Source organism: Rhinoderma darwinii, chromosome 1 (assembly GCF_050947455.1).
Source record: "Rhinoderma darwinii isolate aRhiDar2 chromosome 1, aRhiDar2.hap1, whole genome shotgun sequence".
Taxonomy (NCBI): Eukaryota; Metazoa; Chordata; class Amphibia; order Anura; family Rhinodermatidae; genus Rhinoderma; species Rhinoderma darwinii.
This window is the reverse complement of record NC_134687.1, coordinates 254,040,661-254,066,915: the sequence shown is the minus strand read 5'-3', so window position 1 is coordinate 254,066,915 and position 26,255 is coordinate 254,040,661. Positions and strand designations below refer to the sequence as shown.

The 26,255-nt window shown below is 42.0% G+C and overlaps 102 pseudogenes; all 102 read left to right on the top strand.

Moving 5' to 3' along the window:
• The first annotated feature begins 17 nt into the window (after window positions 1-17).
• Window positions 18-136, top strand: LOC142711283 (5S ribosomal RNA; annotated as a pseudogene).
• A 75-nt stretch (window positions 137-211) lies between these two features.
• LOC142724665 (5S ribosomal RNA) lies at window positions 212-330 on the top strand (annotated as a pseudogene).
• A 67-nt stretch (window positions 331-397) lies between these two features.
• Window positions 398-516, top strand: LOC142724654 (5S ribosomal RNA; annotated as a pseudogene).
• Window positions 517-583: 67 nt separating this feature from the next.
• Window positions 584-702, top strand: LOC142737692 (5S ribosomal RNA; annotated as a pseudogene).
• Window positions 703-769: 67 nt separating this feature from the next.
• Window positions 770-888, top strand: LOC142736099 (5S ribosomal RNA; annotated as a pseudogene).
• Window positions 889-955: 67 nt separating this feature from the next.
• On the top strand, window positions 956-1,074 carry LOC142685395 (5S ribosomal RNA; annotated as a pseudogene).
• A 67-nt stretch (window positions 1,075-1,141) lies between these two features.
• On the top strand, window positions 1,142-1,260 carry LOC142687106 (5S ribosomal RNA; annotated as a pseudogene).
• Window positions 1,261-1,513: 253 nt separating this feature from the next.
• On the top strand, window positions 1,514-1,632 carry LOC142729431 (5S ribosomal RNA; annotated as a pseudogene).
• A 67-nt stretch (window positions 1,633-1,699) lies between these two features.
• Window positions 1,700-1,818, top strand: LOC142733013 (5S ribosomal RNA; annotated as a pseudogene).
• A 67-nt stretch (window positions 1,819-1,885) lies between these two features.
• On the top strand, window positions 1,886-2,004 carry LOC142737023 (5S ribosomal RNA; annotated as a pseudogene).
• Window positions 2,005-2,257: 253 nt separating this feature from the next.
• Window positions 2,258-2,376, top strand: LOC142687964 (5S ribosomal RNA; annotated as a pseudogene).
• A 67-nt stretch (window positions 2,377-2,443) lies between these two features.
• On the top strand, window positions 2,444-2,562 carry LOC142703175 (5S ribosomal RNA; annotated as a pseudogene).
• A 67-nt stretch (window positions 2,563-2,629) lies between these two features.
• Window positions 2,630-2,748, top strand: LOC142699631 (5S ribosomal RNA; annotated as a pseudogene).
• Window positions 2,749-3,001: 253 nt separating this feature from the next.
• LOC142737598 (5S ribosomal RNA) lies at window positions 3,002-3,120 on the top strand (annotated as a pseudogene).
• Window positions 3,121-3,187: 67 nt separating this feature from the next.
• LOC142738102 (5S ribosomal RNA) lies at window positions 3,188-3,306 on the top strand (annotated as a pseudogene).
• A 67-nt stretch (window positions 3,307-3,373) lies between these two features.
• Window positions 3,374-3,492, top strand: LOC142665437 (5S ribosomal RNA; annotated as a pseudogene).
• A 253-nt stretch (window positions 3,493-3,745) lies between these two features.
• On the top strand, window positions 3,746-3,864 carry LOC142666468 (5S ribosomal RNA; annotated as a pseudogene).
• Window positions 3,865-3,931: 67 nt separating this feature from the next.
• Window positions 3,932-4,050, top strand: LOC142675389 (5S ribosomal RNA; annotated as a pseudogene).
• A 67-nt stretch (window positions 4,051-4,117) lies between these two features.
• On the top strand, window positions 4,118-4,236 carry LOC142668522 (5S ribosomal RNA; annotated as a pseudogene).
• Window positions 4,237-4,303: 67 nt separating this feature from the next.
• LOC142708512 (5S ribosomal RNA) lies at window positions 4,304-4,422 on the top strand (annotated as a pseudogene).
• Window positions 4,423-4,489: 67 nt separating this feature from the next.
• LOC142687953 (5S ribosomal RNA) lies at window positions 4,490-4,608 on the top strand (annotated as a pseudogene).
• Window positions 4,609-4,675: 67 nt separating this feature from the next.
• On the top strand, window positions 4,676-4,794 carry LOC142737439 (5S ribosomal RNA; annotated as a pseudogene).
• Window positions 4,795-5,048: 254 nt separating this feature from the next.
• On the top strand, window positions 5,049-5,168 carry LOC142708453 (5S ribosomal RNA; annotated as a pseudogene).
• Window positions 5,169-5,235: 67 nt separating this feature from the next.
• On the top strand, window positions 5,236-5,354 carry LOC142702661 (5S ribosomal RNA; annotated as a pseudogene).
• Window positions 5,355-5,421: 67 nt separating this feature from the next.
• LOC142737597 (5S ribosomal RNA) lies at window positions 5,422-5,540 on the top strand (annotated as a pseudogene).
• A 67-nt stretch (window positions 5,541-5,607) lies between these two features.
• LOC142738029 (5S ribosomal RNA) lies at window positions 5,608-5,726 on the top strand (annotated as a pseudogene).
• Window positions 5,727-5,793: 67 nt separating this feature from the next.
• On the top strand, window positions 5,794-5,912 carry LOC142735845 (5S ribosomal RNA; annotated as a pseudogene).
• A 253-nt stretch (window positions 5,913-6,165) lies between these two features.
• LOC142711405 (5S ribosomal RNA) lies at window positions 6,166-6,284 on the top strand (annotated as a pseudogene).
• Window positions 6,285-6,537: 253 nt separating this feature from the next.
• On the top strand, window positions 6,538-6,656 carry LOC142733002 (5S ribosomal RNA; annotated as a pseudogene).
• Window positions 6,657-6,723: 67 nt separating this feature from the next.
• Window positions 6,724-6,842, top strand: LOC142737022 (5S ribosomal RNA; annotated as a pseudogene).
• Window positions 6,843-6,909: 67 nt separating this feature from the next.
• On the top strand, window positions 6,910-7,028 carry LOC142686100 (5S ribosomal RNA; annotated as a pseudogene).
• Window positions 7,029-7,095: 67 nt separating this feature from the next.
• On the top strand, window positions 7,096-7,214 carry LOC142735277 (5S ribosomal RNA; annotated as a pseudogene).
• Window positions 7,215-7,281: 67 nt separating this feature from the next.
• Window positions 7,282-7,400, top strand: LOC142737657 (5S ribosomal RNA; annotated as a pseudogene).
• A 67-nt stretch (window positions 7,401-7,467) lies between these two features.
• Window positions 7,468-7,586, top strand: LOC142688988 (5S ribosomal RNA; annotated as a pseudogene).
• Window positions 7,587-7,653: 67 nt separating this feature from the next.
• Window positions 7,654-7,772, top strand: LOC142737722 (5S ribosomal RNA; annotated as a pseudogene).
• Window positions 7,773-7,828: 56 nt separating this feature from the next.
• On the top strand, window positions 7,829-7,947 carry LOC142736422 (5S ribosomal RNA; annotated as a pseudogene).
• A 67-nt stretch (window positions 7,948-8,014) lies between these two features.
• Window positions 8,015-8,133, top strand: LOC142736619 (5S ribosomal RNA; annotated as a pseudogene).
• A 67-nt stretch (window positions 8,134-8,200) lies between these two features.
• Window positions 8,201-8,319, top strand: LOC142736789 (5S ribosomal RNA; annotated as a pseudogene).
• Window positions 8,320-8,386: 67 nt separating this feature from the next.
• On the top strand, window positions 8,387-8,505 carry LOC142736352 (5S ribosomal RNA; annotated as a pseudogene).
• A 67-nt stretch (window positions 8,506-8,572) lies between these two features.
• Window positions 8,573-8,691, top strand: LOC142696930 (5S ribosomal RNA; annotated as a pseudogene).
• Window positions 8,692-8,758: 67 nt separating this feature from the next.
• LOC142735266 (5S ribosomal RNA) lies at window positions 8,759-8,877 on the top strand (annotated as a pseudogene).
• A 67-nt stretch (window positions 8,878-8,944) lies between these two features.
• Window positions 8,945-9,063, top strand: LOC142736282 (5S ribosomal RNA; annotated as a pseudogene).
• A 67-nt stretch (window positions 9,064-9,130) lies between these two features.
• Window positions 9,131-9,249, top strand: LOC142738514 (5S ribosomal RNA; annotated as a pseudogene).
• Window positions 9,250-9,475: 226 nt separating this feature from the next.
• On the top strand, window positions 9,476-9,594 carry LOC142738101 (5S ribosomal RNA; annotated as a pseudogene).
• A 67-nt stretch (window positions 9,595-9,661) lies between these two features.
• LOC142737725 (5S ribosomal RNA) lies at window positions 9,662-9,780 on the top strand (annotated as a pseudogene).
• Window positions 9,781-9,847: 67 nt separating this feature from the next.
• On the top strand, window positions 9,848-9,966 carry LOC142735946 (5S ribosomal RNA; annotated as a pseudogene).
• Window positions 9,967-10,033: 67 nt separating this feature from the next.
• LOC142693943 (5S ribosomal RNA) lies at window positions 10,034-10,152 on the top strand (annotated as a pseudogene).
• Window positions 10,153-10,378: 226 nt separating this feature from the next.
• Window positions 10,379-10,497, top strand: LOC142735255 (5S ribosomal RNA; annotated as a pseudogene).
• A 67-nt stretch (window positions 10,498-10,564) lies between these two features.
• Window positions 10,565-10,683, top strand: LOC142694618 (5S ribosomal RNA; annotated as a pseudogene).
• Window positions 10,684-10,750: 67 nt separating this feature from the next.
• On the top strand, window positions 10,751-10,869 carry LOC142735945 (5S ribosomal RNA; annotated as a pseudogene).
• Window positions 10,870-11,122: 253 nt separating this feature from the next.
• LOC142700889 (5S ribosomal RNA) lies at window positions 11,123-11,241 on the top strand (annotated as a pseudogene).
• A 67-nt stretch (window positions 11,242-11,308) lies between these two features.
• On the top strand, window positions 11,309-11,427 carry LOC142736960 (5S ribosomal RNA; annotated as a pseudogene).
• Window positions 11,428-11,494: 67 nt separating this feature from the next.
• Window positions 11,495-11,613, top strand: LOC142700184 (5S ribosomal RNA; annotated as a pseudogene).
• Window positions 11,614-11,680: 67 nt separating this feature from the next.
• LOC142731589 (5S ribosomal RNA) lies at window positions 11,681-11,799 on the top strand (annotated as a pseudogene).
• Window positions 11,800-11,866: 67 nt separating this feature from the next.
• LOC142731874 (5S ribosomal RNA) lies at window positions 11,867-11,985 on the top strand (annotated as a pseudogene).
• Window positions 11,986-12,052: 67 nt separating this feature from the next.
• Window positions 12,053-12,171, top strand: LOC142680960 (5S ribosomal RNA; annotated as a pseudogene).
• A 67-nt stretch (window positions 12,172-12,238) lies between these two features.
• On the top strand, window positions 12,239-12,357 carry LOC142736617 (5S ribosomal RNA; annotated as a pseudogene).
• Window positions 12,358-12,424: 67 nt separating this feature from the next.
• LOC142735595 (5S ribosomal RNA) lies at window positions 12,425-12,543 on the top strand (annotated as a pseudogene).
• Window positions 12,544-12,796: 253 nt separating this feature from the next.
• LOC142730909 (5S ribosomal RNA) lies at window positions 12,797-12,915 on the top strand (annotated as a pseudogene).
• Window positions 12,916-12,982: 67 nt separating this feature from the next.
• Window positions 12,983-13,101, top strand: LOC142737198 (5S ribosomal RNA; annotated as a pseudogene).
• A 67-nt stretch (window positions 13,102-13,168) lies between these two features.
• LOC142673128 (5S ribosomal RNA) lies at window positions 13,169-13,287 on the top strand (annotated as a pseudogene).
• Window positions 13,288-13,354: 67 nt separating this feature from the next.
• LOC142736712 (5S ribosomal RNA) lies at window positions 13,355-13,473 on the top strand (annotated as a pseudogene).
• Window positions 13,474-13,540: 67 nt separating this feature from the next.
• On the top strand, window positions 13,541-13,659 carry LOC142708210 (5S ribosomal RNA; annotated as a pseudogene).
• Window positions 13,660-13,726: 67 nt separating this feature from the next.
• On the top strand, window positions 13,727-13,845 carry LOC142735655 (5S ribosomal RNA; annotated as a pseudogene).
• Window positions 13,846-13,912: 67 nt separating this feature from the next.
• On the top strand, window positions 13,913-14,031 carry LOC142736118 (5S ribosomal RNA; annotated as a pseudogene).
• Window positions 14,032-14,098: 67 nt separating this feature from the next.
• On the top strand, window positions 14,099-14,217 carry LOC142704957 (5S ribosomal RNA; annotated as a pseudogene).
• Window positions 14,218-14,284: 67 nt separating this feature from the next.
• LOC142726075 (5S ribosomal RNA) lies at window positions 14,285-14,403 on the top strand (annotated as a pseudogene).
• A 67-nt stretch (window positions 14,404-14,470) lies between these two features.
• LOC142684285 (5S ribosomal RNA) lies at window positions 14,471-14,589 on the top strand (annotated as a pseudogene).
• A 67-nt stretch (window positions 14,590-14,656) lies between these two features.
• LOC142738236 (5S ribosomal RNA) lies at window positions 14,657-14,775 on the top strand (annotated as a pseudogene).
• A 67-nt stretch (window positions 14,776-14,842) lies between these two features.
• On the top strand, window positions 14,843-14,961 carry LOC142680938 (5S ribosomal RNA; annotated as a pseudogene).
• Window positions 14,962-15,028: 67 nt separating this feature from the next.
• LOC142735654 (5S ribosomal RNA) lies at window positions 15,029-15,147 on the top strand (annotated as a pseudogene).
• Window positions 15,148-15,214: 67 nt separating this feature from the next.
• Window positions 15,215-15,333, top strand: LOC142699855 (5S ribosomal RNA; annotated as a pseudogene).
• Window positions 15,334-15,400: 67 nt separating this feature from the next.
• LOC142715549 (5S ribosomal RNA) lies at window positions 15,401-15,519 on the top strand (annotated as a pseudogene).
• Window positions 15,520-15,772: 253 nt separating this feature from the next.
• Window positions 15,773-15,891, top strand: LOC142702406 (5S ribosomal RNA; annotated as a pseudogene).
• A 67-nt stretch (window positions 15,892-15,958) lies between these two features.
• On the top strand, window positions 15,959-16,077 carry LOC142737700 (5S ribosomal RNA; annotated as a pseudogene).
• Window positions 16,078-16,330: 253 nt separating this feature from the next.
• Window positions 16,331-16,449, top strand: LOC142678887 (5S ribosomal RNA; annotated as a pseudogene).
• A 67-nt stretch (window positions 16,450-16,516) lies between these two features.
• LOC142736615 (5S ribosomal RNA) lies at window positions 16,517-16,635 on the top strand (annotated as a pseudogene).
• Window positions 16,636-16,702: 67 nt separating this feature from the next.
• LOC142735244 (5S ribosomal RNA) lies at window positions 16,703-16,821 on the top strand (annotated as a pseudogene).
• A 67-nt stretch (window positions 16,822-16,888) lies between these two features.
• On the top strand, window positions 16,889-17,007 carry LOC142736841 (5S ribosomal RNA; annotated as a pseudogene).
• Window positions 17,008-17,074: 67 nt separating this feature from the next.
• Window positions 17,075-17,193, top strand: LOC142731863 (5S ribosomal RNA; annotated as a pseudogene).
• Window positions 17,194-17,260: 67 nt separating this feature from the next.
• On the top strand, window positions 17,261-17,379 carry LOC142710604 (5S ribosomal RNA; annotated as a pseudogene).
• A 67-nt stretch (window positions 17,380-17,446) lies between these two features.
• On the top strand, window positions 17,447-17,565 carry LOC142696443 (5S ribosomal RNA; annotated as a pseudogene).
• A 67-nt stretch (window positions 17,566-17,632) lies between these two features.
• On the top strand, window positions 17,633-17,751 carry LOC142737724 (5S ribosomal RNA; annotated as a pseudogene).
• Window positions 17,752-18,004: 253 nt separating this feature from the next.
• Window positions 18,005-18,123, top strand: LOC142727159 (5S ribosomal RNA; annotated as a pseudogene).
• A 67-nt stretch (window positions 18,124-18,190) lies between these two features.
• Window positions 18,191-18,309, top strand: LOC142736700 (5S ribosomal RNA; annotated as a pseudogene).
• Window positions 18,310-18,376: 67 nt separating this feature from the next.
• On the top strand, window positions 18,377-18,495 carry LOC142708001 (5S ribosomal RNA; annotated as a pseudogene).
• Window positions 18,496-18,562: 67 nt separating this feature from the next.
• Window positions 18,563-18,681, top strand: LOC142684318 (5S ribosomal RNA; annotated as a pseudogene).
• Window positions 18,682-18,748: 67 nt separating this feature from the next.
• Window positions 18,749-18,867, top strand: LOC142735233 (5S ribosomal RNA; annotated as a pseudogene).
• A 67-nt stretch (window positions 18,868-18,934) lies between these two features.
• LOC142679442 (5S ribosomal RNA) lies at window positions 18,935-19,053 on the top strand (annotated as a pseudogene).
• A 67-nt stretch (window positions 19,054-19,120) lies between these two features.
• LOC142699740 (5S ribosomal RNA) lies at window positions 19,121-19,239 on the top strand (annotated as a pseudogene).
• A 67-nt stretch (window positions 19,240-19,306) lies between these two features.
• Window positions 19,307-19,425, top strand: LOC142680927 (5S ribosomal RNA; annotated as a pseudogene).
• Window positions 19,426-19,492: 67 nt separating this feature from the next.
• LOC142736788 (5S ribosomal RNA) lies at window positions 19,493-19,611 on the top strand (annotated as a pseudogene).
• Window positions 19,612-19,678: 67 nt separating this feature from the next.
• On the top strand, window positions 19,679-19,797 carry LOC142699620 (5S ribosomal RNA; annotated as a pseudogene).
• A 67-nt stretch (window positions 19,798-19,864) lies between these two features.
• LOC142699498 (5S ribosomal RNA) lies at window positions 19,865-19,983 on the top strand (annotated as a pseudogene).
• Window positions 19,984-20,050: 67 nt separating this feature from the next.
• LOC142735684 (5S ribosomal RNA) lies at window positions 20,051-20,169 on the top strand (annotated as a pseudogene).
• A 253-nt stretch (window positions 20,170-20,422) lies between these two features.
• LOC142736614 (5S ribosomal RNA) lies at window positions 20,423-20,541 on the top strand (annotated as a pseudogene).
• Window positions 20,542-20,608: 67 nt separating this feature from the next.
• On the top strand, window positions 20,609-20,727 carry LOC142738118 (5S ribosomal RNA; annotated as a pseudogene).
• A 66-nt stretch (window positions 20,728-20,793) lies between these two features.
• LOC142736414 (5S ribosomal RNA) lies at window positions 20,794-20,912 on the top strand (annotated as a pseudogene).
• Window positions 20,913-20,979: 67 nt separating this feature from the next.
• LOC142737481 (5S ribosomal RNA) lies at window positions 20,980-21,098 on the top strand (annotated as a pseudogene).
• Window positions 21,099-21,165: 67 nt separating this feature from the next.
• Window positions 21,166-21,284, top strand: LOC142699410 (5S ribosomal RNA; annotated as a pseudogene).
• A 67-nt stretch (window positions 21,285-21,351) lies between these two features.
• Window positions 21,352-21,470, top strand: LOC142699288 (5S ribosomal RNA; annotated as a pseudogene).
• A 67-nt stretch (window positions 21,471-21,537) lies between these two features.
• On the top strand, window positions 21,538-21,656 carry LOC142688460 (5S ribosomal RNA; annotated as a pseudogene).
• Window positions 21,657-26,255: the final 4,599 nt, after the last annotated feature.

Sequence of the window (26,255 nt, the reverse complement as noted above, 5' to 3'; positions counted from 1 at the left end):
GGATTAAAGCATTTAATGTCAATGGCCATTCTAAGCTGAATGTCCCTACTCTCGTCAGATCGCAGAAGTTACACAGCTTAAGGCTTCGCTAGTACCAGTGTGGGAGACTGTCTGGGAATCCGTGGTGCGGTTGCCTTTTTATTATGTCGTTTAGATTTTGTTTCACAATCGATTAAAAAGGACTATGGATTAAAGGATTAAAGCATTTAATGTCAATGGCCATTCTAAGCTGAATGTGCCTGCTCTCGTCAGATCGCAGAAGTTACACAGCTTAAGGCCTCGCTAGTACCAGTTTGGGAGACTGTCTGGGAATCCGTGGTGCGGTTGACTTTTTATTATGGCGTTTAGATTTTGTTTCACAATCGATTAAAAAGGACTATGGATTAAAGCATTTAATGTCAATGGCCATTCTAAGCTGAATGTGCCTGCTCTCGTCAGATCGCAGAAGTTACACAGCTTAAGGCCTCGCTAGTACCAGTTTGGGAGACTGTCTGGGAATCCGTGGTGCGGTTGACTTTTTATTATGGCGTTTAGATTTTGTTTCACAATCGATTAAAAAGGACTATGGATTAAAGCATTTAATGTCAATGGCCATTCTAAGCTGAATGTGCCTGCTCTCGTTAGATCACAGAAATTACACAGCTTAAGGCCTCGCTAGTACCAGTGTGGGAGACTGTCTGGGAATCCGTGGTGCGGTTGACTTCTTATTATGTCGTTTAGATTTTGTTTCACAATAGATTAAATAGGACTATGGATTAAAGCATTTATCGTCAATGGCCATTCTAAGCTGAATGTGCATGCTCTCGTCAGAACGCAGAAGTTACACAGCTTAAGGCCTCGCTAGTACCAGTGTGGGAGACTGTCTGGGAATCCGTGGTGCGGTTGACTTTTTATTATGTTGTTTAGCTTTTGTTTCACAATAGATTAAATAGGACTATGGATTAAGGCTTTTAATGTCAATGGCCATTCTAAGCTGAATGTGCCTGCTCTCGTCAGATCGCAGAAGTTACACAGCTTAAGCCCTCGCTAGTACCAGTGTGGGAGATTGTCTGGGAATCCGTGGTGCGGTTGACTTTTTATTATGTCGTTTAGATTTTGTTTCACAATCGATTAAATAGGACTATGGATTAAAGCATTTAACGTCAATGGCCATTCTAAGCTGAATGTGCATGCTCTCGTCAGATCGCAGAAGTTACACAGCTTAAGGCCTCGCTAGTACCAGTGTGGGAGACTGTCTGGGAATCCGTGGTGCGGTTGAATTTTTATTATGTCGTTTAGATTTTGTTTCACAATCGATTAAAAAGGACTATGGATTAAGCCATTTAATGTCAATGCCCATTCTAAGCTGAATGTCCATGCTCTCGTCAGATCGCAGAAGTTACACAGCTTAATGCCTCGCTAGTACCAGTGTGGGAGACTGTCTGTGAATCCGTGGTGCGGTTGACTTTTTATTATGTCGTTTAGATTTTGTTTCACAATCGATTAAAAAGGACTATGGATTAAAGCATTTAATGTCAATGGCCATTCTAAGCTGAATGTGCCTGCTCTCGTCAGATCGCAGAAGTTACACAGCTTAAGGCCTCGCTAGTACCAGTGTGGGAGACTTTCTGGGAATCCGTGGTGTGGTTGACTTTTTATTATGTCGTTTAGATTTTGTTTCACAATCGATTAAAAAGGACTATGGATTAAAGCATTTAATGTCAATGGCCATTCTAAGCTGAATGTGCCTGCTCTCGTCAGATCGCAGAAGTTACACAGCTTAAGGCCTCGCTAGTACCAGTGTGGGAGACTGTCTGGGAATCCGTGGTGTGGTTGACTTTTTATTATGTCGTTTAGATTTTGTTTCACAATCGATTAAAAAGGACTATGGATTAAAGCATTTAATGTCAATGGCCATTCTAAGCTGAATGTGCCTGCTCTCGTCAGATCGCAGAAGTTACACAGCTTAAGGCCTCGCTAGTACCAGTGTGGGAGACTGTCTGGGAATCCGTGGTGCGGCTGACTTTTTATTATGTCGTTTAGATTTTGTTTCACAATAGATTAAATAGGACTATGGATTAAAGCGTTTAACGTCAATGGCCATTCTAAGCTCAATGTGCCTGCTCTCGTCAGAACGCAGCAGTTACACAGCTTAAGGCCTCGCTAGTACCAGTGTGGGAGACTGTCTTGGAATCCGTGGCGCGGTTGAATTTTTATTATGTCGTTTAGATTTTGTTTCACAATCGATTAAAAAGGACTATGGATTAAAGCATTTAATGTCAATGGACATTCTAAGCTGAATGTCCCTGCTCTCGTCAGATCGCAGAAGTTACACAGCTTAAGACCTCGCTAGTACCAGTGTGGGAGACTGTCTGGGAATCCGTGGTGCGGTTGACTTTTTATTATGTTGTTTAGATTTTGTTTCACAATAGATTAAATAGGACTATGGATTAAGGCTTTTAATGTCAATGGCCATTCTAAGCTGTATGTGCCTGCTCTGGTCAGAACGCAGCAGTTACACAGCTTAAGGCCTCGCTAGTACCAGTGTGGGAGACTGTCTGGGAATCCGTGGTGCAGTTGAATTTTTATTGTGTCGTTTAGATTTTGTTTCACAATCGATTAAAAAGGACTATGGATTAAAGCCTTTAATGTCAATGGCCATTCTAAGCTGAATGTACCTGCTCTTGTTAGATCGCAGAAGTTACACAGCTTAACGCCTCGCTAGTACCAGTGTGGGAGACTGTCTGGGAATCCGTGGTGCGGTTGACTTTTTATTATGTCGTTTAGATTTTGTTTCACAATAGATTAAATAGGACTATGGATTAAAGCATTTAACGTCAATGGCTATTCTAAGCTGAATGTGCCTCCTCTCGTCAGATCGCAGAAGTTACACAGCTTAAGGCCTCGCTAGTACCAGTGTGGGAGACTGTCTGGGAATCCGTGGTGCGGTTGAATTTTTATTATGTCGTTTAGATTTTGTTTCACAATCGATTAAAAAGGACTATGGATTAAAGCATTTAATGTCAATGGCCATTCTAAGCTGAATGTGCCTGCTCTCGTCAGATCGCAGAAGTTACACAGCTTAAGGCCTCGCTAGTACCAGTGTGGGAGACTGTCTGGGAATCCGTAGTGCGGTTGACTTTTTATTATGTCGTTTAGATTTTGTTTCACAATCGATTAAAAAGGACTATGGATTAAAGCATTCAATGTCAATGGTCATTCTAAGCGGAATGTGCCTGCTCTCGTCAGATCGCAGAAGTTACACAGCTTAAGGCCTCGCTAGTACCAGTGTGGGAGACTGTCTGGGAATCCGTGGTGCGGTTGACTTCTTATTATGTTGTTTAGCTTTTTTTTCACAATAAATTAAATAGGACTATGGATTAAGGCTTTTAATGTCAATGGCCATTCTAAGCTGAATGTGCCTGCTCTCGTCAGATCGCAGAAGTTACACAGCTTAAGGCCGCGCTAGTACCAGTGTGGGAGACTGTCTGGGAATCCGTGGTGTGGTTAACTTTTTATTATGTCGTTTAGATTTTGTTTCACAATCGATTAAAAAGGACTATGGATTAAAGCATTTGATGTCAATGGCCATTCTAAGCTGAATGTGCAAGCTCTCGTTAGATTGCAGAAGTTACACAGCTTAACGCCTCGCTAGTACCAGTGTGGGAGACTGTCTGGGAATCCGTGGTGCGGTTGACTTTTTATTATGTCGTTTACATTTTGTTTCACAATAGATTAAATAGGACTATGGAGTAAAGCATTTAACGTCAATGGCCATTCTAAGCTGAATGTGCCTGCTCTCGTCAGATCGCAGAAGTTACACAGCTTAAGGCCTCGCTAGTACCAGTGTGGGAGACTGTCTGGGAATCCGTGGTGTGGTTGAATTTTTATTATGTCGTTTAGATTTTGTTTCACAATCGATTAAAAAGGACTATGGATTAAAGCATTTGATGTCAATGGCCATTCTAAGCTGAATGTCCCTGCTCTCGTCAGATCACAGAAGTTACACAGCTTAAGGCCTCGCTAGTACCAGTGTGGGAGACTGTCTGGGAATCTGTGGTGCGGTTGACTTTATATTATGTTGTTTAGATTTTGTTTCACAATCGATTAAAAAGGACTATGGATTAAAGCATTTAATGTCTATGGCCATTCTAAGCTGAATGTGCCTGCTCTCGTCAGATCGCAGAAGTTACACAGCTTAAGGCCTCGCTAGTACCAGTGTGGGAGACTGTCTGGGAATCCGTGGTGCGGCTGACTTTTTATTATGTCGTTTAGATTTTGTTTCACAATAGATTAAATAGGACTATGGATTAAAGCATTTAACGTCAATGGCCATTCTAAGCTCAATGTGCCTGCTCTCGTCAGAACGCAGCAGTTACACAGCTTAAGGCCTCGCTAGTACCAGTGTGGGAGACTGTCTTGGAATCCGTGGTGCGGTTGAATTTTTATTATGTCGTTTAGATTTTGTTTCACAATCGATTAAAAAGGACTATGGATTAAAGCATTTAATGTCAATGGACATTCTAAGCTGAATGTCCCTGCTCTCGTCAGATCGCAGAAGTTACACAGCTTAAGACCTCGCTAGTACCAGTGTGGGAGACTGTCTGGGAATCCGTGGTGCGGTTGACTTTTTATTATGTTGTTTAGATTTTGTTTCACAATAGATTAAATAGGACTATGGATTAAGGCTTTTAATGTCAATGGCCATTCTAAGCTGAATGTGCCTGCTCTGGTCAGAACGCAGAAGTTACACAGCTTAAGGCCTCGCTAGTACCAGTGTGGGAGACTGTCTGGGAATCCGTGGTGCGGTTGACATTTTTATTGTGTCGTTTAGATTTTGTTTCACAATCGATTAAAAAGGACTATGGATTAAAGCCTTTAATGTCAATGGCCATTCTAAGCTGAATGTCCCTGCTCTTGTTAGATCGCAGAAGTTACACAGCTTAACGCCTCGCTAGTACCAGTGTGGGAGACTGTCTGGGAATCCGCGGTGCGGTTGACTTTTTATTATGTCGTTTAGATTTTGTTTCACAATAGATTAAATAGGACTATGGATTAAAGCATTTAACGTCAATGGCCATTCTAAGCTGAATGTGCCTGCTCTCGTCGAGATCGCAGAAGTTACACAGCTTAAGGCCTCGCTAGTACCAGTGTGGGAGACTGTCTGGGAATCCATGGTGCGGTTGAATATTTATTATGTCGTTTAGATTTTGTTTCACAATCGATTAAAAAGGACTATGGATTAAAGCATTTAATGTCAATGGCCATTCTTAGCTGAATGTCCCTACTCTCGTCAGATCGCAGAAGTTACACAGCTTAAGGCCTCGCTAGTACCAGTGTGGGAGACTGTCTGGGAATCCGTGGTGCGGTTGCCTTTTTATTATGTCGTTTAGATTTTGTTTCACAATCGATTAAAAAGGACTATGGATTAAAGCATTTAATGTCAATGGCCATTCTAAGCTGAATGTGCCTGCTCTCGTCAGATCGCAGAAGTTACACAGCTTAAGGCCTCGCTAGTACCAGTGTGGGAGACTGTCTGGGAATCCGTAGTGCGGTTGACTTTTTATTATGTCGTTTAGATTTTGTTTCACAATCGATTAAAAAGGACTATGGATTAAAGCATTTAATGTCAATGGCCATTCTAAGCTGAATGTGCCTGCTCTCGTTAGATCACAGAAGTTACACAGCTTAAGGCCTCGCTAGTACCAGTGTGGGAGACTGTCTGGGAATCCGTGGTGCGGTTGACTTCTTATTATGTCGTTTAGATTTTTTTTCACAATAGATTAAATAGGACTATGGATTAAGGCATTTATCGTCAATGGCCATTCTAAGCTGAATGTGCATGCTCTCGTCAGAACGCAGAAATTACACAGCTTAAGGCCTCGCTAGTACCAGTGTGGGAGACTGTCTGGGAATCCGTGGTGCGGTTGACTTTTTATTATGTTGTTTAGCTTTTGTTTCACAATAGATTAAATAGGACTATGGATTAAGGCTTTTAATGTTAATGGCCATTCTAAGCTGAATGTGCCTGCTCTCGTCAGATCGCAGAAGTTACACAGCTTAATCCCTCGCTAGTACCAGTGTGGGAGATTGTCTGGGAATCCGTGGTGCGGTTGACTTTTTATTATGTCGTTTAGATTTTGTTTCACAATCGATTAAATAGGACTATGGATTAAAGCATTTAACGTCAATGGCCATTCTAAGCTGAATGTGCATGCTCTCGTCAGATCGTAGAAGTTACACAGCTTAAGGCCTCGCTAGTACCAGTGTGGGAGACTGTCTGGGAATCCGTGGTGCGGTTGAATTTTTATTATGTCGTTTAGATTTTGTTTCACAATCGATTAAAAAGGACTATGGATTAAGGCATTTAATGTCAATGCCCATTCTAAGCTGAATGTCCATGCTCTCGTCAGATCGCAGAAGTTACACAGCTTAAGGCCTCGCTAGTACCAGTGTGGGAGACTGTCTGTGAATCCGTGGTGCGGTTGACTTTTTATTATGTCGTTTAGATTTTGTTTCACAATCGATTAAAAAGGACTATGGATTAAAGCATTTAAAGTCAATGGCCATTCTAAGCTGAATGTGCCTGCTCTCGTCAGATCGCAGAAGTTACACAGCTTAAGGCCTCGCTAGTACCAGTGTGGGAGACTGTCTGGGAATCCGTGGTGTGGTTGACTTTTTATTATGTCGTTTAGATTTTGTTTCACAATCGATTAAAAAGGACTATGGATTAAAGCATTTAATGTCAATGGCCATTCTAAGCTGAATGTGCCTGCTCTCGTCAGATCGCAGAAGTTACACAGCTTAAGGCCTCGCTAGTACCAGTGTGGGAGACTGTCTGGGAATCCGTGGTGCGGCTGACTTTTTATTATGTCGTTTAGATTTTGTTTCACAATAGATTAAATAGGACTATGGATTAAAGCATTTAACGTCAATGGCCATTCTAAGCTCAATGTGCCTGCTCTCGTCAGAACGCAGCAGTTACACAGCTTAAGGCCTCGCTAGTACCAGTGTGGGAGACTGTCTGTGAATCCGTGGTGCGGTTGACTTTTTATTATGTCGTTTAGATTTTGTTTCACAATCGATAAAAAAGGACTATGGATTAAAGCATTTAATGTCAATGGCCATTCTAAGCTGAATGTGCCTGCTCTCGTCAGAACGCAGAAGTTACACAGCTTAAGGCCTCGCTAGTACCAGTGTGGGAGACTGTCTGGGAATCCGTGGTGCGGTTGAATTTTTATTATGTCGTTTAGATTTTGTTTCACAATCGATTAAAAAGGACTATGGATTAAAGCATTTAATGTCAATGGCCATTCTAAGCTGAATGCGCCTGCTCTCGTCAAATCGCAGAAGTTACACAGCTTAAGGCCTCGCTAGTACCAGTGTGGGAGACTGGCTGGGAATCCGTGGTGCGGTTGACTTTTTATTATGTCGTTTAGATTTTGTTTCACAATCGATTAAAAAGGACTATGGATTAAAGCATTTTACGTCAATGGCCATTCTAAGCTGAATGTGCCTGCTCTCGTCAGAACGCAGAAGTTACACGGCTTAAGGCCTCGCTAGTACCAATGTGGGAGACTGTCTGGGAATCCGTGGTGCGGTTAAATTTTTATTATGTCGTTTAGATTTTGTTTCACAATCGATTAAAAAGGACTATGGATTAAAGCATTTAATGTCAATGGCCATTCTAAGCTGAATGTCCCTGCTCTCGTCAGATCGCAGAAGTTACACAGCTTAAGGCCTCGCTAGTACCAGTGTGGGAGACTGTCTGGGAATGCGTGGTGCGGTTGCCTTTTTATTATTTTGTTTCACAATAGATTAAATAGGACTATGGATTAAGGCTTTTAATGTCAATGGCCATTCTAAGCTGAATGTACCTGCTCTCGTCAGATCGCAGAAGTTACACAGCTTAAGGCCTCGCTAGTACCAGTGTGGGAGACTGTCTGGGAATCCGTGGTCCGGTTGACTTTTTATTATGTCGTTTAGATTTTGTTTCACAATAGATTAAATAGGACTATGGATTAAAGCATTTAACGTCAATGGCCATTCTAAGCTGAATGTGCCTGCTCTCGTCAGATCGCAGAAGTTACACAGCTTAAGGCCTCGCTAGTACCAGTGTGGGAGACTGTCTGGGAATCCGTGGTGCGGTTGAATTTTTATTATGTTGTTTAGATTTTGTTTCACAATCGATTAAAAAGGACTATGGATTAAAGCATTTCATGTCAATGGCCATTCTAAGCTGAATGTCCCTGCTCTCGTCAGATCGCAGAAGTTAGACAGCTTAAGGCCTCGCTAGTACCAGTGTGGGAGACTGTCTGGGAATCCGTGGTGCGGTTGCCTTTTTATTATGTCGTTTAGATTTTGTTTCACAATCGATTAAAAAGGACTATGGATTAAAGCATTTAATGTCAATGGCCATTCTAAGCTGAATGTGCCTGCTCTCGTCAGATCGCAGAAGTTACACAGCTTAAGGCCTCGCTAGTACCAGTGTGGGAGACTGTCTGTGAATCCGTGGTGCGGTTGACTTTTTATTATGTCGTTTAGATTTTGTTTCACAATCGATAAAAAAGGACTATGGATTAAAGCATTTAATGTCAATGGCCATTCTAAGCTGAATGTGCCTGCTCTCGTCAGATCGCAGAAGTTACACAGCATAAGGCCTCGCTAGTAACAGTGTGGGAGACTGTCTGGGAATCCGTGGTGCGGTTGACTTTTTATTATGTCGTTTAGATTTTGTTTCACAATAGATTAAATAGGACTATGGATTAAAGCACTTAACGTCAATGGCCATTCTAAGCTGAATGTGCCTGCTCTCGTCAGAACGCAGAAGTTACACAGCTTAAGGCCTCGCTAGTACCAGTGTGGGAGACTGTCTGGGAATCCGTGGTGCGGTTGAATTTTTATTATGTCGTTTAGATTTTGTTTCACAATCGATTAAAAAGGACTATGGATTAAAGCATTTAACGTCAATGGCCATTCTAAGCTGAATGTTCCTGCTCTCGTCAGAACGCAGAAGTTACACAGCTTAAGGCCTCACTAGTACCAGTGTGGGAGACTGTCTGGGAATCCGTGGTGCGGTTGAATTTTTATTATGTCGTTTAGATTTAGTTTCACAATCGATTAAAAAGGACTATGGATTAAAGCATTTAATGTCAATGGCCATTCTAAGCTGAATGTCCCTGCTCTCGTCAGATCGCAGAAGTTACACAGCTTAAGGCCTCGCTAGTACCAGTGTGGGAGACTGTCTGGGAATCTGTGGTGCGGTTGCCTTTTTATTATGTTGTTTAGATTTTGTTTCACAATAGATTAAATAAGACTATGGATAAAGGCTTTTAATGTCAATGGCCATTCTAAGCTGAATGTGCCTGCTCTCGTCAGATCGCAGAAGTTACACAGCTTAAGGCCTCGCTAGTACCAGTGTGGGAGACTTTTTATTATGTCGTTTAGATTTTGTTTCACAATAGATTAAATAGGACTATGGATTAAAGCATTTAACGTCAATGGCCATTCTAAGCTGAATGTGCCTGCTCTCGTCAGAACGCAGAAGTTACACAGCTTAAGGCCTCGCTAGTACCAGTGTGGGAGGCTGTCTGGGAATCCGTGGTGCGGTTGAATTTTTATTATGTCGTTTAGATTTTGTTTCACAATCGATTAAAAAGGACTATGGATTAAAGCCTTTAATGTCAATGGCCATTCTAAGCTGAATGTCCCTGCTCTCGTCAGATCGCAGAAGTTACACAGCTTAAGGCCTCGCTAGTACGAGTGTGGGAGACTGTCTGGGAATCCGTGGTGCAGTTGACTTTTTATTATGTCGTTTAGATTTTGTTTCACAATAGATTAAATAGTACTATGGATTAAGGCTTTTAATGTCAATGGCCATTCTAAGCTGAATGCGCCTGCTCTCGTCAGAGCGCAGAAGTTACACAGCTTAAGGTCTCGCTAGTACCAGTGTGGGAGACTGTCTGGGAATCCGTGGTGCGGTTGACTTTTTATTATGTCGTTTAGATTTTGTTTCACAATCGATTAAAAAGGACTATGGATTAAAGCATTTAATGTCAATGGCCATTCTAAACTGAATGTCCCTGCTCTCGTCAGATCGCAGAAGTTACACAGCTTAAGGCCTCGCTAGTACCAGTGTGGGAGACTGTCTGGGAATCTGTGGTGCGGTTGCCTTTTTATTATGTTGTTTAGATTTTGTTTCACAATAGATTAAATAAGACTATGGATAAAGGCTTTTAATGTCAATGGCCATTCTAAGCTGAATGTGCCTGCTCTCGTCAGATCGCAGAAGTTACACAGCTTAAGGCCTCGCTAGTACCAGTGTGGGAGACTTTTTATTATGTCGTTTAGATTTTGTTTCACAATAGATTAAATAGGACTATGGATTAAAGCATTTAACGTCAATGGCCATTCTAAGCTGAATGTGCCTGCTCTCGTCAGAACGCAGAAGTTACACAGCTTAAGGCCTCGCTAGTACCAGTGTGGGAGACTGTCTGGGAATCCGTGGTGCGGTTGAATTTTTATTATGTCGTTTAGATTTTGTTTCACAATCGATTAAAAAGGACTATGGATTAAAGCGTTTAATGTCAATGGCCATTCTAAGCTGAATGTCCCTGCTCTCGTCAGATCGCAGAAGTTACACAGCTTAAGGCCTCGCTAGTACGAGTGTGGGAGACTGTCTGGGCATCCGTGGTGCGGTTGACTTTTTATTATGTCGTTTAGATTTTGTTTCACAATAGATTAAATAGTACTATGGATTAAGGCTTTTAATGTCAATGGCCATTCTAAGCTGAATGCGCCTGCTCTCGTCAGAGCGCAGAAGTTACACAGCTTAAGGTCTCGCTAGTACCAGTGTGGGAGACTGTCTGGGAATCCGTGGTGCGGTTGACTTTTTATTATGTCGTTTAGATTTTGTTTCACAATCGATTAAAAAGGACTATGGATTAAAGCATTTAATGTCAATGGCCATTCTAAGCTGAATGTGCCTGCTCTCGTTAGATCGCAGAAGTTACACAGCATAACGCCTCGCTAGTACCAGTGTGGGAGACTGTCTGGGAATCCGTGGTGCGGTTGACTTTTTATTATGTCGTTTAGATTTTGTTTCACAATCGATTAAAAAGGACTATGGATTAAAGCATTTAATGTCAATGGCCATTCTAAGCTGAATGTGCCTGCTCTCGTTAGATCGCAGAAGTTACACAGCTTAACGCCTCGCTAGTACCAGTGTGGGAGACTGTCTGGGAATCCGTGGTGCGGTTGCCTTTTTATTATGTCGTTTAGATTTTGTTTCACAATCGATTAAAAAGGACTATGGATTAAAGCATTTTATGTCAATGGCCATTCTAAGCTGAATGTGCCTGCTCTCGTCAGATCGCAGAAGTTACACAGCTTAAGGCCTCGCTAGTACCAGTGTGGCAGACTGTCTGGGAATCCGTGGTGCGGTTGACTTTTTATTATGTCGTTTAGATTTTGTTTCACAATCGATTAAAAAGGACTATGGATTAAAGCATTTAATGTCAATGGCCATTCTAAGCTGAATGTGCCTGCTCTCGTCAGATCGCAGAAGTTACATAGCCTAAGGCCTCACTAGTACCAGTGTGGGAGACTGTCTGGGAATCCGTGGTGCGGTTGCCTTAATATTATGTTGTTTAGATTTTGTTTCACAATAAATTAAATAGGACTATGGATTAAAGATTTTAATGTCAATGGCCATTCTAAGCTGAATGTGCCTGCTCTCGTCAGATCGCAGAAGTTACACAGCTTAAGGCCTCGCTAGTACCAGTGTGGGAAACTGTCTGGGAATCCGTGGTGCGGTTGACTTTTTATTATGTTGTTTAGATTTTGTTTCACAATAGATTAAATAGGACTATGGATTAAGGCTTTTAATGTCAATGGCCATTCTAAGCTGAATGTGCCTGCTCTCGTCAGATCGCAGAAGTTACACAGCTTAAGGCCTTGCTAGTACCAGTGTGGGAGACTGTCTGGGAATCCGTGGTGCGGTTGACTTTTTATTATGTCGTTTAGATTTTGTTTCACAATCGATTAAAAAGGACTATGGATTAAAGCATTTAATGTCAATGGCCATTCTAAGCTGAATGTGCCTGCTCTCGTTAGATCGCAGAAGTTACACAGCTTAACGCCTCGCTAGTACCAGTGTGGGAGACTGTCTGGGAATCCGTGGTGCGGTTGACTTTTTATTATGTCGTTTAGATTTTGTTTCACAATAGATTAAATAGGACTATGGATTAAAGCATTTAACGTCAATGGCCATTCTAAGCTGAATGTGCCTGCTCTCGTCAGATCGCAGAAGTTACACAGCTTAAGGCCTCGCTAGTACCAGTGTGGGAGACTGTCTGGGAATCCGTGGTGCGGTTGAATTTTTATTATGTTGTTTAGATTTTGTTTCACAATCGATTAAAAAGGACTATGGATTAAAGCATTTCATGTCAATGGCCATTCTAAGCTGAATGTCCCTGCTCTCGTCAGATCGCAGAAGTTAGACAGCTTAAGGCCTCGCTAGTACCAGTGTGGGAGACTGTCTGGGAATCAGTGGTGCTGTTGCCTTTTTATTATGTCGTTTAGATTTTGTTTCACAATCGATTAAAAAGGACTATGGATTAAAGCATTTAACGTCTATGGCCATTCAAAGCTGAATGTGCCTGCTCTCGTCAAATCTTAGAAGTTACACAGCTTAAGGCCTCGCTAGTACCAGTGTGGGAGACTGTCCTGGAATCCGTGGTGCGGTTGACTTTTTATTATGTCGTTTAGATTTTGTTTCACAATCGATTAAAAAGGACTATGGATTAAAGCATTTAATGTCAATGGCCATTCTAAGCTGAATGTGCCTGCTCTCGTCAGATCGCAGAAGTTACACAGCTTAAGGCCTCGCTAGTACCAGTGTGGGTGGCTGTCTGGGAATCCGTGGTGCGGTTGACTTTTTATTATGTCGTTTAGATTTTGTTTCACAATAGATTAAATAGGACTATGGATTAAAGCATTTAACGTCAATGGCCATTCTAAGCTGAATGTGCCTGTTCTCGTCAGAACGCAGAAGTTACACAGCTTAAGGCCTCGCTAGTACCAGTGTGGGAGACTGTCTGGGAATCCGTGGTGCGGTTGAATTTTTATTATGTCGTTTAGATTTTGTTTCACAATCGATTAAAAAGGACTATGGATTGAAGCATTTAATGTCAATTGCCATTCTAAGCTGAATGTCCCTGCTCTCGTCAGATCGCAGAAGTTACACAGCTTAAGGCCTCGCTAGTACGAGTGTGGGAGACTGTCTGGGAATCCGTGGTGCGGTTTACTTTTTATTATGTCGTTTAGATTTTGTTTCACAATAGATTAAATAGTACTATGGATTAAGGCTTTTAATGTCAATGGCCATTCTAAGCTGAATGCGCCTGCTCTCGTCAGAGCGCAGAAGTTACACAGCTTAAGGCCTCGCTAGTACCAGTGTGGGAGACTGTCTGGGAATCCGTGGTGCGGTTGACTTTTTATTATGTCGTTTAGATTTTGTTTCACAATCGATTAAAAAGGACTATGGATTAAAGCATTTAATGTCAATGGCCATTCTAAGCTGAATGTGCCTGCTCTCGTTAGATTGCAGAAGTTACACAGCTTAACGCCTCGCTAGTACCAGTGTGGGAGACTGTCTGGGAATCCGTGGTGCGGTTGACTTTTTATTATGTCGTTTAGATTTTGTTTCACAATCAATTAAAAAGGACTATGGATTAAAGCATTTAATGTCAATGGCCATTCTAAGCTGAATGTGCCTGCTCTCGTCAGATCGCAGAAGTTACACAGCTTAAGGCCTCGCTAGTACCAGTGTGGGAGACTGTCTGGGAATCCGTGGTGCGGTTGCCTTTTTATTATGTCGTTTAGATTTTGTTTCACAATCGATTAAAAAGGACTATGGATTAAAGCATTTAATGTCAATGGCCATTCTAAGCTGAATGTGCCTGCTCTCGTCAGATCGCAGAAGTTACACAGCTTAAGGCCTCGCTAGTACCAGTGCGGGAGACTGTCTGGGAATCCGTGGTGCGGTTGACTTTTAATTATGTCGTTTAGATTTTGTTTCACAATCGATTAAAAAGGACTATGGATTAAAGCATTTAATGTCAATGGCCATTCTAAGCTTTATGTGCCTGCTCTCGTCAGATCACAGAAGTTACACAGCTTAAGGCCTCGCTAGTACCAGTGTGGGAGACTGTCTGTGAATCCGTGGTGCGGTTGACTTTTTATTATGTCGTTTAGATTTTGTTTCACAATAGATTAAATAGGACTATGGATTAAAGCATTTAACGTCAATGGCCATTCTAAGCTGAATGTGCCTGCTCTCGTCAGAACGCAGAAGTTACACAGCTTAAGGCCTCGCTAGTACCAGTGTGGGAGACTGTCTGGGAATCCGTGGTGCGGTTGACTTTTTATTATGTCGTTTAGATTTTGTTTCACAATCGATTAAAAAGGACTATGGATTAAAGCATTTAATGTCAATGGCCATTCTAAGCTGAATGTCCCTGCTCTCGTCAGATCGCAGAAGTTACACAGCTTAAGGCCTCGCTAGTACGAGTGTGGGAGACTGTCTGGGAATCCGTGGTGCGGTTTACTTTTTATTATGTCGTTTAGATTTTGTTTCACAATAGATTAAATAGTACTATGGATTAAGGCTTTTAATGTCAATGGCCATTCTAAGCTGAATAGGCCTGCTCTCGTCAGAGCGCAGAAGTTACACAGCTTAAGGCCTCGCTAGTACCAGTGTGGGAGACTGTCTGGGAATCCGTGGTGCGGTTGACTTTTTATTATGTCGTTTAGATTTTGTTTCACAATCAATTAAAAAGGACTATGGATTAAAGCATTTAATGTCAATGGCCATTCTAAGCTGAATGTGCCTGCTCTCGTTAGATCGCAGAAGTTACACAGCTTAACGCCTCGCTAGTACCAGTGTGGGAGACTGTCTGGGAATCCGTGGTGCGGTTGACTTTTTATTATGTCGTTTAGATTTTGTTTCACAATCGATTAAAAAGGACTATGGATTAAGGCATTTAATGTCAATGGCCATTCTAAGCTGAATGTGCCTGCTCTCGTCAGATCGCAGAAGTTACACAGCTTAAGGCCTCGCTAGTACCAGTGTGGGAGACTGTCTGGGAATCCGTGGTGCGGTTGCCTTTTTATTATGTCGTTTAGATTTTGTTTCACAATCGATTAAAAAGGACTATGGATTAAAGCATTTAATGTCAATGGCCATTCTAAGCTGAATGTGCCTGCTCTCGTCAGATCGCAGAAGTTACACAGCTTAAGGCCTCGCTAGTACCAGTGTGGGAGACTGTCTGGGAATCCGTGGTGCGGTTGACTTTTTATTATGTCGTTTAGATTTTGTTTCACAATCGATTAAAAAGGACTATGGATTAAAGCATTTAGTGTCAATGGCCATTCTAAGCTGGATGTGCCTGCTCTCGTCAGATCGCAGAAGTTACACAGCTTAAGGCCTCGCTAGTACCAGTGTGGGAGACTGTCTGGGAATCCGTGGTGCGGTTGACTTTTTATTATGTCGTTTAGATTTTGTTTCACAATCGATTAAAAAGGACTATGGATTAAAGCATTTAATGTCAATGGCCATTCTAAGCTGAATGTGCCTGCTCTCGTCAGATCACAGAAGTTACACAACTTAAGGCCTCGCTAGTACCAGTGTGGGAGACTGTCTGTGAATCCGTGGTGCGGTTGCCTTTTTATTATGTCGTTTAGATTTTGTTTCACAATAGATTAAATAGGACTATGGATTAAAGCATTTAACGTCAATGGCCATTCTAAGCTGAATGTGCCTGCTCTCGTCAGGTCGCAGAAGTTACACAGCTTAAGGCCTCGCTAGTACCAGTGTGGGAGACAGTCTGGGAATCCGTGGTGCGGTTGAATTTTTATTATGTCGTTTAGATTTTGTTTCACAATCGATTAAAAAGGACTATGGATTAAAGCATTTAATGTCAATGGCCATTCTAATCTGAATGTCCCTGCTCTCGTCAGATCGCAGAAGTTACACAGCTTAAGGCCTCGCTAGTACCAGTGTGGGAGACTGTCTGGGAATCCGTGGTGCGGTTGACTTTTTATTATGTCGTTTAGATTTTGTTTCACAATAAATTAAATAGGACTATGGATTAAAGCATTTAACGTCAATGGCCATTCTAAGCTGAATGTGTCTGCTCTCGTCAGAACGCAGAAGTTACACAGCTTAAGGCCTCGCTAGTACCAGTGTGGGAGACTGTCAGGGAATCCATGGTGCGGTTGAATTTTTATTATGTCGTTTAGATTTTGTTTCACAATCGATTAAAAAGGACTATGGATTAAAGCATTTATTGTCAATTTCCATTCTAAGCTGAATGTCCCTGCTCTCGTCAGATCGCAGAAGTTACACAGCTTAAGGCCTCGCTAGTACCAGTGTGGGAGACTGTCTGGGAATCCGTGGTGCGGTTGCCTTTTTATTATGTTGTTTAGATTTTGTTTCACAATAGATTAAATAGGACTATGGATTAAAACATTTAACGTCAATGGCCATTCTAAGCTGAATGTGCCTGCTCTCGTCAGATCGCAGAAGTTACACAGCTTAAGGCCTCGCTAGTACCAGTGTGGGAGACTGTCTGGGAATCCGTGGTGCGGTTGAATTTTTATTATGTTGTTTAGATTTTGTTTCACAATCGATTAAAAAGGACTATGGATTAAAGCATTTCATGTCAATGGCCATTCTAAGCTGAATGTGCCTGCTCTCGTCAGAACGCAGAAGTTACACAGCTTAAGGCCTCGCTAGTACCAGTGTGGGAGACTGTCTGGGAATCCGTGGTGCGGTTGAATTTTTATTATGTCGTTTAGATTTTGTTTCACAATCGATTAAAAAGGACTATGGATTAAAGCATTTAATGTCAATGGCCATTCTAAGCTGAATGTCCCTGCTCTCGTCAGATCGCAGAAGTTACACAGCTTAAGGCCTCGCTAGTACCAGTGTGGGAGACTGTCTGGGAATCCGTGGTGCGGTTGCCTTTTTATTATGTTGTTTAGATTTTGTTTCACAATAAATTAAATAGGACTATGGATTAAGGCTTTTAATGTCAATGGCCATTCTAAGCTGAATGTGCCTGCTCTCGTCAGATCGCAGAAGTTACACAGCTTAAGGCCTTGCTAGTACCAGTGTGGGAGACTGTCTGGGAATCCGTGGTGCGGTTGACTTTTTATTATGTCGTTTAGATTTTGTTTCACAATCGATTAAAAAGGACTATGGATTAAAGCATTTAATGTCAATGGCCATTCTAAGCTGAATGTGCCTGCTCTCGTTAGATCGCAGAAGTTACACCGCTTAACGCCTCGCTAGTACCAGTGTGGGAGACTGTCTGGGAATCCGTGGTGCGGTTGACTTTTTATTATGTCGTTTAGATTTTGTTTCACAATCGATTAAAAAGGACTATGGATTAAAGCATTTAATGTCAATGGCCATTCTAAGCTGAATGTGCCTGCTCTCGTCAGATCGCAGAAGTTACATAGCTTAAGGCCTCGCTAGTACCAGTGTGGTAGACTGTCTGTGAATCCGTGGTGCGGTTGACTTTTTATTATGTCGTTTAGATTTTGTTTCACAATCGATAAAAAAGGACTATGGATTAAAGCATTTTATGTCAATGGCCATTCTAAGCTGAATGTGCCTGCTCTCGTCAGATCGCAGAAGTTACACAGCATAAGGCCTCGCTAGTACCAGTGTGGGAGACTGTCTGGGAATCCGTGGTGCAATTGACTTTTTATTATGTCGTTTAGATTTTGTTTCACAATAGATTAAATAGGACTATGGATTAAAGCATTTAACGTCAATGGCCATTCTAAGCTGAATGTGCCTGCTCTCGTCAGAACGCAGAAGTTACACAGCTTAATGCCTCGCTATTACCAGTGTGGGAGACTGTCTGGGAATCCATGGTGCAGTTGAATTTTTATTATGTCGTTTAGATTTTGTTTCACAATCGATTAAAAAGGACTATGGATTAAAGCATTTAATGTCAATGGCCATTCTAAGCTGAATGTCCCTGCTCTCGTCAGATCGCAGAAGTTACACAGCTTAAGGCCTCGCTAGTACCAGTGTGGGAGACTGTCTGGGAATCCGTGGTGCGGTTGACTTTTTATTATGTCGTTTAGATTTTGTTTCACAATAGATTAAATAGTACTATGGATTAAAGCTTTTAATGTCAATGGCCATTCTAAGCTGAATGCGCCTGCTCTCGTCAGAGCGCAGAAGTTACACAGCTTAAGGCCTCGCTAGTACCAGTGTGGGAGACTGTCTGGGAATCCGTGGTGCGGTTGACTTTTTATTATGTCGTTTAGATTTTGTTTCACAATCGATTAAAAAGGACTATGGATTAAAGCATTTAATGTCAATGGCCATTCTAAGATGAATGTGCCTGCTCTCGTTAGATCGCAGAAGTTACACAACTTAACGCCTCGCTAGTACCAGTGTGGGAGACTGTCTGGGAATCCGTGGTGCGGTTGACTTTTTATTATGTCGTTTAGATTTTGTTTCACAATCGATTAAAAAGGACTATGGATTAAAGCATTTGATGTCAATGGCCATTCTAAGCTGAATGTGCCTGATCTCGTCAGATCGCAGAAATTACACAGCCTAAGGCCTCACTAGTACCAGTGTGGGAGACTGTCTGGGAATCCGTGGTGCGGTTGACTTTTTATTATGTCGTTTAGCTTTTGTTTCACAATAGATTAAATAGGACTATGGATTAAAGCATTTAATGTCAATGGCCATTCTAAGCTGAATGTGCCTGCTCTCGTCAGAACGCAGAAGTTACACAGCTTAAGGCCTCGCTAGTACCAGTGTGGGAGACTGTCTGGGAATCCGTGGTGCGGTTGAATTTTTATTATGTCGTTTAGATTTTGTTTCACAATCGATTAAAAAGGACTATGGATTAAAGCACTTAATGTCAATGGCCATTCTAAGCTGAATGTCCCTGCTCTCGTCAGATCGCAGATGTTACACAGCTTAAGGCCTCGCTAGTACCAGTGTGGGAGACTGTCTGGGAATCCGTGGTGCGGTTGCCTTTTTATTATGTTGTTTAGATTTTGTTTCACAATAAATTAAATAGGACTATGGATTAAGGCTTTTAATGTCAATGGCCATTCTAAGCTGAATGTGCCTGCTCTCGTCAGATCGCAGAAGTTACACAGCTTAAGGCCTCGCTAGTACCAGTGTGGGAGACTGTCTGGGAATCCGTGGTGCGGTTGACTTTTTATTATGTCGTTTAGATTTTGTTTTACAATCGATTAAAAAGGACTATGGATTAAAGCATTTAATGTCAATGGCCATTCTAAGCTGAATGTGCCTGCTCTCGTTAGATCGCAGAAGTTACACAGCTTAACGCCTCGCTAGTACCAGTGTGGGAGACTGTCTGGGAATCCGTGGTGCGGTTGACTTTTTATTATGTCGTTTAGATTTTGTTTCACAATAGATTAAATAGGACTATGGATTAAAGCATTTCATGTCAATGGCCATTCTAAGCTGAATGTCCCTGCTCTCGTCAGATCGCAGAAGTTAGACAGCTTAAGGCCTCGCTAGTACCAGTGTGGGAGACTGTCTGGGAATCCGTGGTGCGGTTGCCTTTTTATTATGTCGTTTAGATTTTGTTTCACAATCGATTAAAAAGGACTATGGATTAAAGCATTTAATGTCAATGGCCATTCTAAGCTGAATGTGCCTGCTCTCGTCAGATCGCAGAAGTTACACAGCTTAAGGCCTCGCTAGTACCAGTGTGGGAGACTGTCTGGGAATCCGTGGTGCGGTTGACTTTTCATTATGTCGTTTAGATTTTGTTTCACAATCGATTAAAAAGGACTATGGATTAAAGTATTTAATGTCAATGGCCATTCTAAGCTGAATGTGCCTGCTCTCGTCAGATCGCAGAAGTTACACAGCTTAAGGCCTCGCTAGTACCAGTGTGGGAGACTGTCTGGGAATCCGTGGTGCGGTTGACTTTTTATTATGTCGTTTAGATTTTGTTTCACAATCGATTAAAAAGGACTATGGATTAAAGCATTTAATGTCAATGGCCATTCTAAGCTGAATGTGCCTGCTCTCGTCAGATCGCAGAAGTTACACAGCTTAAGGCCTCGCTAGTACTAGTGTGGGAGACTGTCTGTGAATCCGCGGTGCGGTTGACTTTTTATTAAGTCGTTTAGATTTTTTTTCACAATCGATAAAAAAGGACTATGGATTAAAGCATTTAATGTCAATGGCTATTCTAAGCTGAATGTGCCTGCTCTCGTCAGATCGCAGAAGTTACACAGCATAAGGCCTCGCTAGTACGAGTGTTGGAGACTGTCTGGGAATCCGTGGTGCGGTTAACTTTTTATTATGTCGTTTAGATTTTGTTTCACAATAGATTAAATAGGACTATGGATTAAAGCACTTAACGTCAATGGCCATTCTAAGCTGAATGTGCCTGCTCTCGTCAGATCGCAGAAGTTACACAGCTTAAGGCCTCGCTAGTACCAGTGTGGGAGACTGTCTGGGAATCCGTGGTGCGGTTGAATTTTTATTATGTCGTTTAGATTTTGTTTCACAATCGATTAAAAAGGACTATGGATTAAAGCATTTAATGTCAATGGCCATTCTAAGCTGAATGTCCCTGCTCTCGTCAGCTCGCAGAAGTTACACAGCTTAAGGCCTCGCTAGTACCAGTGTGGGAGACTGTCTGGGAATCCGTGGTGCGGTTGACTTCTTATTATGTCGTTTAGATTTTGTTTCACAATAGATTAAATAGTACTATGATTAAGGCTTTTAATGTCAATGGCCATTCTAAGCTGAATGCGCCTGCTCTCGTCAGAGCACAGAAGTTACACAGCTTAAGGCCTCGCTAGTACCAGTGTGGGAGACTGTCTGGGAATCCGTGGTGCGGTTGACTTTTTATTATGTTGTTTAGATTTTGTTTCACAATCGATTAAAAAGGACTATGGATTAAAGCATTTATTGTCAATGGCCATTCTAAGCTGAATGTCCCTGCTCTCGTCAGATCGCAGAAGTTAGACAGCTTAAGGCCTCGCTAGTACCAGTGTGGGAGACTGTATGGGAATCCGTGGTGCGGTTGCCTTTTTATTATGTCGTTTAGATTTTGTTTCACAATCGATTAAAAAGGACTATGGATTAAAGCATTTAATGTCAATGGCCATTCTAAGCTGAATGTGCCTGCTCTCGTCAGATCGCAGAAGTTACACAGCTTAAGGCCTCGCTAGTACCAGTGTGGGAGACTGTCTGGGAATCCGTGGTGCGGTTGACTTTTTATTATGTCGTTTAGATTTTGTTTCACAATCGATTAAAAAGGACTATGGATTAAAGCATTTAATGTCAATGGCCATTCTAAGCTGAATGTGCCTGCTCTCGTCAGATCGCAGAAGTTACACAGCTTAAGGCCTCGCTAGTACCAGTGTGGGAGACTGTCTGGGAATCCGTGGTGCGGTTGACTTTTTATTATGTCGTTTAGATTTTGTTTCACAATCGATTAAAAAGGACTATGGATTAAAGCATTTAATGTCAATGGCCATTCTAAGCTGAATGTGCCTGCGCTCGTCAGATTGCAGAAGTTACACAGCTTAAGGCCTCGCTAGTACCAGTGTGGGAGACTGTCTGGGAATCCGTGGTGCGGTTGACTTTTTATTATGTCGTTTAGAATTTGTTTCACAATCGATTAAAAATAATAATAGACTAAAGCTTTAAAAGTTAATGGCCATTCTTAGCTGAAATGTGCCTTTTCTCGTCAAATCGCAGATGAATAACAATTTAACACCTCGCTAGTACCAGTGTGGGAGACTGTCTGGGAATCCGTGGTGCTGTTGACTTTTTATTATGTAGTTTAGAATTTGTTTCACAATCGATTAAAAATAAAAATAGACTAAAGCTTTAAAAGTTAATAGCCATTCTAAGCTTAAATGTGCCTTTTCTCGTCAAATCGCAGATATATAACACTTTAAGGCCTCGCTAGTACGAGTGTGAGAGACTGTCTGGGAATCCGTGGTGCGGTTGACTTTTTATTAGGTCGTTTAGATTTTGTTTCACAATCGATTAAAAAGGACTATGGATTAAAGCATTTAATGTCAATGGCCATCCTAAGCTGAATGGGCCTGCTATCATCAGATCGCAGAAGTTACACCGCTTAAGGCCTAGCTAGTACGAGTGTGGGAGACTGTCTGGGAATCCGTGGTGCGGTTGACTTTTTATTATGTCGTTTAGAATTTGTTTCACAATAGATTAAATAGGACTATGGATTAAAGCATTTAGCGTCAATGGCCATTCTAAGCGTAATGTCCCTGCTCTCGTAAGATCGCAGAAGTTACACAGCTTAAGGCCTTGCTAGTACAAGTGTGGGAGAATTACATCGTAATGAAACCCCAATATTCCTGGTATCTCCAATGCTGCCAGGCATTTCATTAAGTGTCATGACCGGGCAATTATTTCATTTAAAACAAATGCCATTGAGAAAACAATATGTTCTGCACGAGGTGGCATTATGAAACAGACCCTATTGGACAGGGAAGCCTTCTGGATATATAGCCTTAAAACTAGGTTCCCGAGGGGGCTTAACATGAAAAGGGAACTGATGTTCCACTACTAATCAATTAACTGACGGTTCCATCCTCTTTCCTTTTTTGAATTGAAATTAATTTATGATTTATGTTTTGTTTTTTTATATAGAAACCATTTAACATCAGATGGTACATCTTATTTGCCCAAAAGTGTCAGTTTCGTATTCAAAATTTGGGCTTTACTGTAATTTAATAATCCCCTTTGTTACTATTATAATTAACAAGTTTAAAACCTCTTCTAAAATATCTTTCAGGATTATTTGAGTTATTATATATCCGGAAGTGTTAAATGGTTGCAGCCGTACGATATGGTATCATAAATAGCTGCTCAGTACAATAAGTAAAAAATTCGACATATATATTTGTCACATATAGCTGAACATTTTAAACAGTTTGTATGGAGAGATATTATTAATGCTTAACACCAAGCATTTTATAATTATTTTAATAACAGTTTTTCGTTGTTTATTTTTCAGTTTCATTTTTAGGTTGCATAGCTCATTATCTGTCTCCCGTTTTTCGTTCATATCCGGTCTTTCGAATTCATTAGTTAAATGTATTCAGTAATTGCATATGCACTCCAAAATTATAGTGTAGAGCTCGCACAGAAGAGCGCATATTTGCTTACATAGTAATTGAATGAGAATGAAAAATATATAACCCGAAATACTCACATTACATGATTGCTATACAGTAACTTCTTGTTTCACCTTGTGTTTTTTACTTCTGGTAAACACAGGTGATTTTGAGATTTACCTTGAACGCCCATACCGGATATAAACGCCGGGAACAGACATTGACTTTCATACATGCCATGATTAAGGACACAAGACGTGTCTGAAACGCGTAGGCAACGCGATTCAACCCTTTTTGCACTTCAAAATTGTGTAATACAAATAAAATTGGAACCTCGATTCCTTTTACTAACAGTCAAGCACTGGATTACAGTCTCTTTTGCCTCTTCTGCAGTCGGTCGTGCGGAGATCCGTGCGCTGTCTTAATGGGACACAACAAATGGTTAGCTGGAGGATCCCCCCCCTTCCCCTCATGTGTTTCTGTTTAAAAATTCTTCTCCTTGGCTAAAAAAACACTCCTCCAAAATGCTAAGTTGCACTGGGCATATTATGTATTTTTGAAAGCTTGCCCGTTATGCAGGGAAACATTATCATAACGAGAATACTGTGCAAGCTCTGTTCGCAGTTAATGTACTGGAAGTGAACAATTGGGCCACTGGATCTGGGAGAATGGTCTTTTCCCTCAAATCTTTCTTCAGATTTACCAGAAGTTGGGCAACCCATAGGTGGATCTCTTCTTGTCTCGTCTCAACCACAAGGGCTCAGCCTAGGTGGCCAGGGAGCGGGATTCCAGGGCCATTGCATTCGACTACTTAAAGGGAACCTGTCACCAGCATTTCACCTATTAAACCGACTATACCTGGTGGTAGTGGGTGAAAAATCATTTCTATATAACCTATAATTGTCTTCTTAGTCGGCTCTGTAGCTTTAGTATTTAGCTTTTTAGTGTTCCCACATCATATGCTAATGAGCAGAAAAGAGTCAGATCTTCATTTGAAAAGAGTCAAATCTTCGTTTGGAAACAGTCATATCTTCATTCCTCAAGTCTTTCCAAGTTTACTTCGCCTCCTTACTTTTGATTGACAGCTCCTCGCCTTCCCCCAGCACACAAAATCCTGCGCTTGTGCATTGATGTCCTCTTTTGGTGTGTGCGCACAAAGGGACACCGCATAATTACGATAAAAGGCGCAAAACGTTTGCAGACCGTTATTTACAGTCGGAAGAGGAGTTTAGGAGCGGGGATAACGGCAATTAACTTTTTATAGCAGCGGCCAGTGAGGGATAAGTAAAGCTCAATAAGTGAAATGCTGGTGACAGGTTCCCTTTAATCACTCCTTAGAAGGGATTCTCTCTTCTATATCTCATCACTCCTCTTCCGCTACTACCCAAAGTCCTCAAGGGAATCAAGGCAGAAGGTGTTCACGCGATCCTGGTTGCTCCGGACTGGCCTCGCCAGGTCTGTAACACCAACCTAGTCAACCTACTCACAGACACACCTTGGTGTCTACCGCTACGACCTTACCTCCAAGGTCCACTGTTCTACCCCACTTTACCTCAGATTCATATAACGGCATAAATGTTGAAGCTAGTCTTGATCAGAGACTTGGCTTAGCTTTTCTTAAGGGTCAGGTCTCTGCTCTGTCTATTGTTCCCAGCAAACATTGTTCTTTCGCTCTCAGGTAAAAACCTTTCTGCAAGGGGTTTCTCATGCTGTTCCTCCTTTTCGACGTCCCACTAAATCCTGGGATCTTAATCTGGTTCTGGGTGTCCCCTCCCTTTAAACCCTTGTGGCCATTACATCCATCAGACAGGTTTAGGAACTGGCTGCTCTGTTTTGCAAATCTTATTTTCTGATTATCCATAAGGAAGTTGTGTTCTGTCCTCTCCCGTTCTTTGTTCCAAAAGTGTCTTTGCCTTTGACATCCATAAGGAGAGAGTCCTTCCTTTTACTCCTTCACGTGCTCCCTGCCGATCGCTAAAACAAAGCGGCAGAAGCACTCCGGTGAGCGCTGTGCTGCTTCGTTTCTGATCAGCTTTCCTCTAAAATCCGAGGGAGTTGTGTATGCGCTCAATAGAAAGTCTATGAGCCCGTATATCGCTCGCTCCTCTTTCTGAGGAAAGCCGATCAGAAATGAGGCGGCGCAGTGCTCACCTTAGGGCTCCAGTCACTTCATTTTAGTGATCAGTGGGGGGGTCTCAGTGTCTGACCCCCACCGATCAAAACCAATCATGTTTTTATGTAATACATATTTTTTTAAGAATTTTGTGGGTTTTTTTTATTTATTTTTATTTTACTTGGTTTCCATTTTAGCCACATGAAACCTCAAAAATCAGATCAAGTTGTGTGGGATGATTGTGTGATGCCTCCTGTTCGTCGACATGCCAGTTTTCACCACTCTTCGCAAACTGAGAGGGACAGAATCCTTGAACTGAGAGATCTTGGTTTATCACTCCGGCAGATCTCTACGCGCCTAGGCAGAGATGTCAGCACTGTTCAGTGTTGCCTGTCCCGGGGGTTGTGAGGACAACAACGAATGGGAATGACCGCAAGAGGTGCGCATATGCGAATCTCTGCACTGACGGATCATCTAAATTGGAAGAATGGCGTGTAGTAATCCATTCTGTACTACAAGTCAAATCAGATGTCACAGCCCAAGCCTAAGGCAGCAACCAGTGTCGACACAAATCATCAGAAGGCGTCTGCACAACATTGGGCTACGAGCCAGACGTCCAGCTACAGGTGTTCCATTGACCACACGCCACCACTCTCAAAGGCTATCATGGTGCACAGCAAGACAGCAATAGAGGCCGGAATGGAGGTCTATCCTCTTCAGCGAAGGCCTAAGTGTGCTACCATGGCCTGCAGCATCTCCGGACTTGTCTCCCATCGAGCACATCTGGGATGTCATTGGTCTGCAATTGTAAAGAGAGCTGCTAGCAGCCAATCTTGATAATTTGCGTGCCCAAGTGCATTCAGCATGGTAGAACATTCCTCAGAAAACCATTGATGACCACATTGATAGCATGCCAAGAAGTATAAGCGCTTGTATTTCTGCACATTGCGCTCATATCCGATACTGAATAAATCAAGAT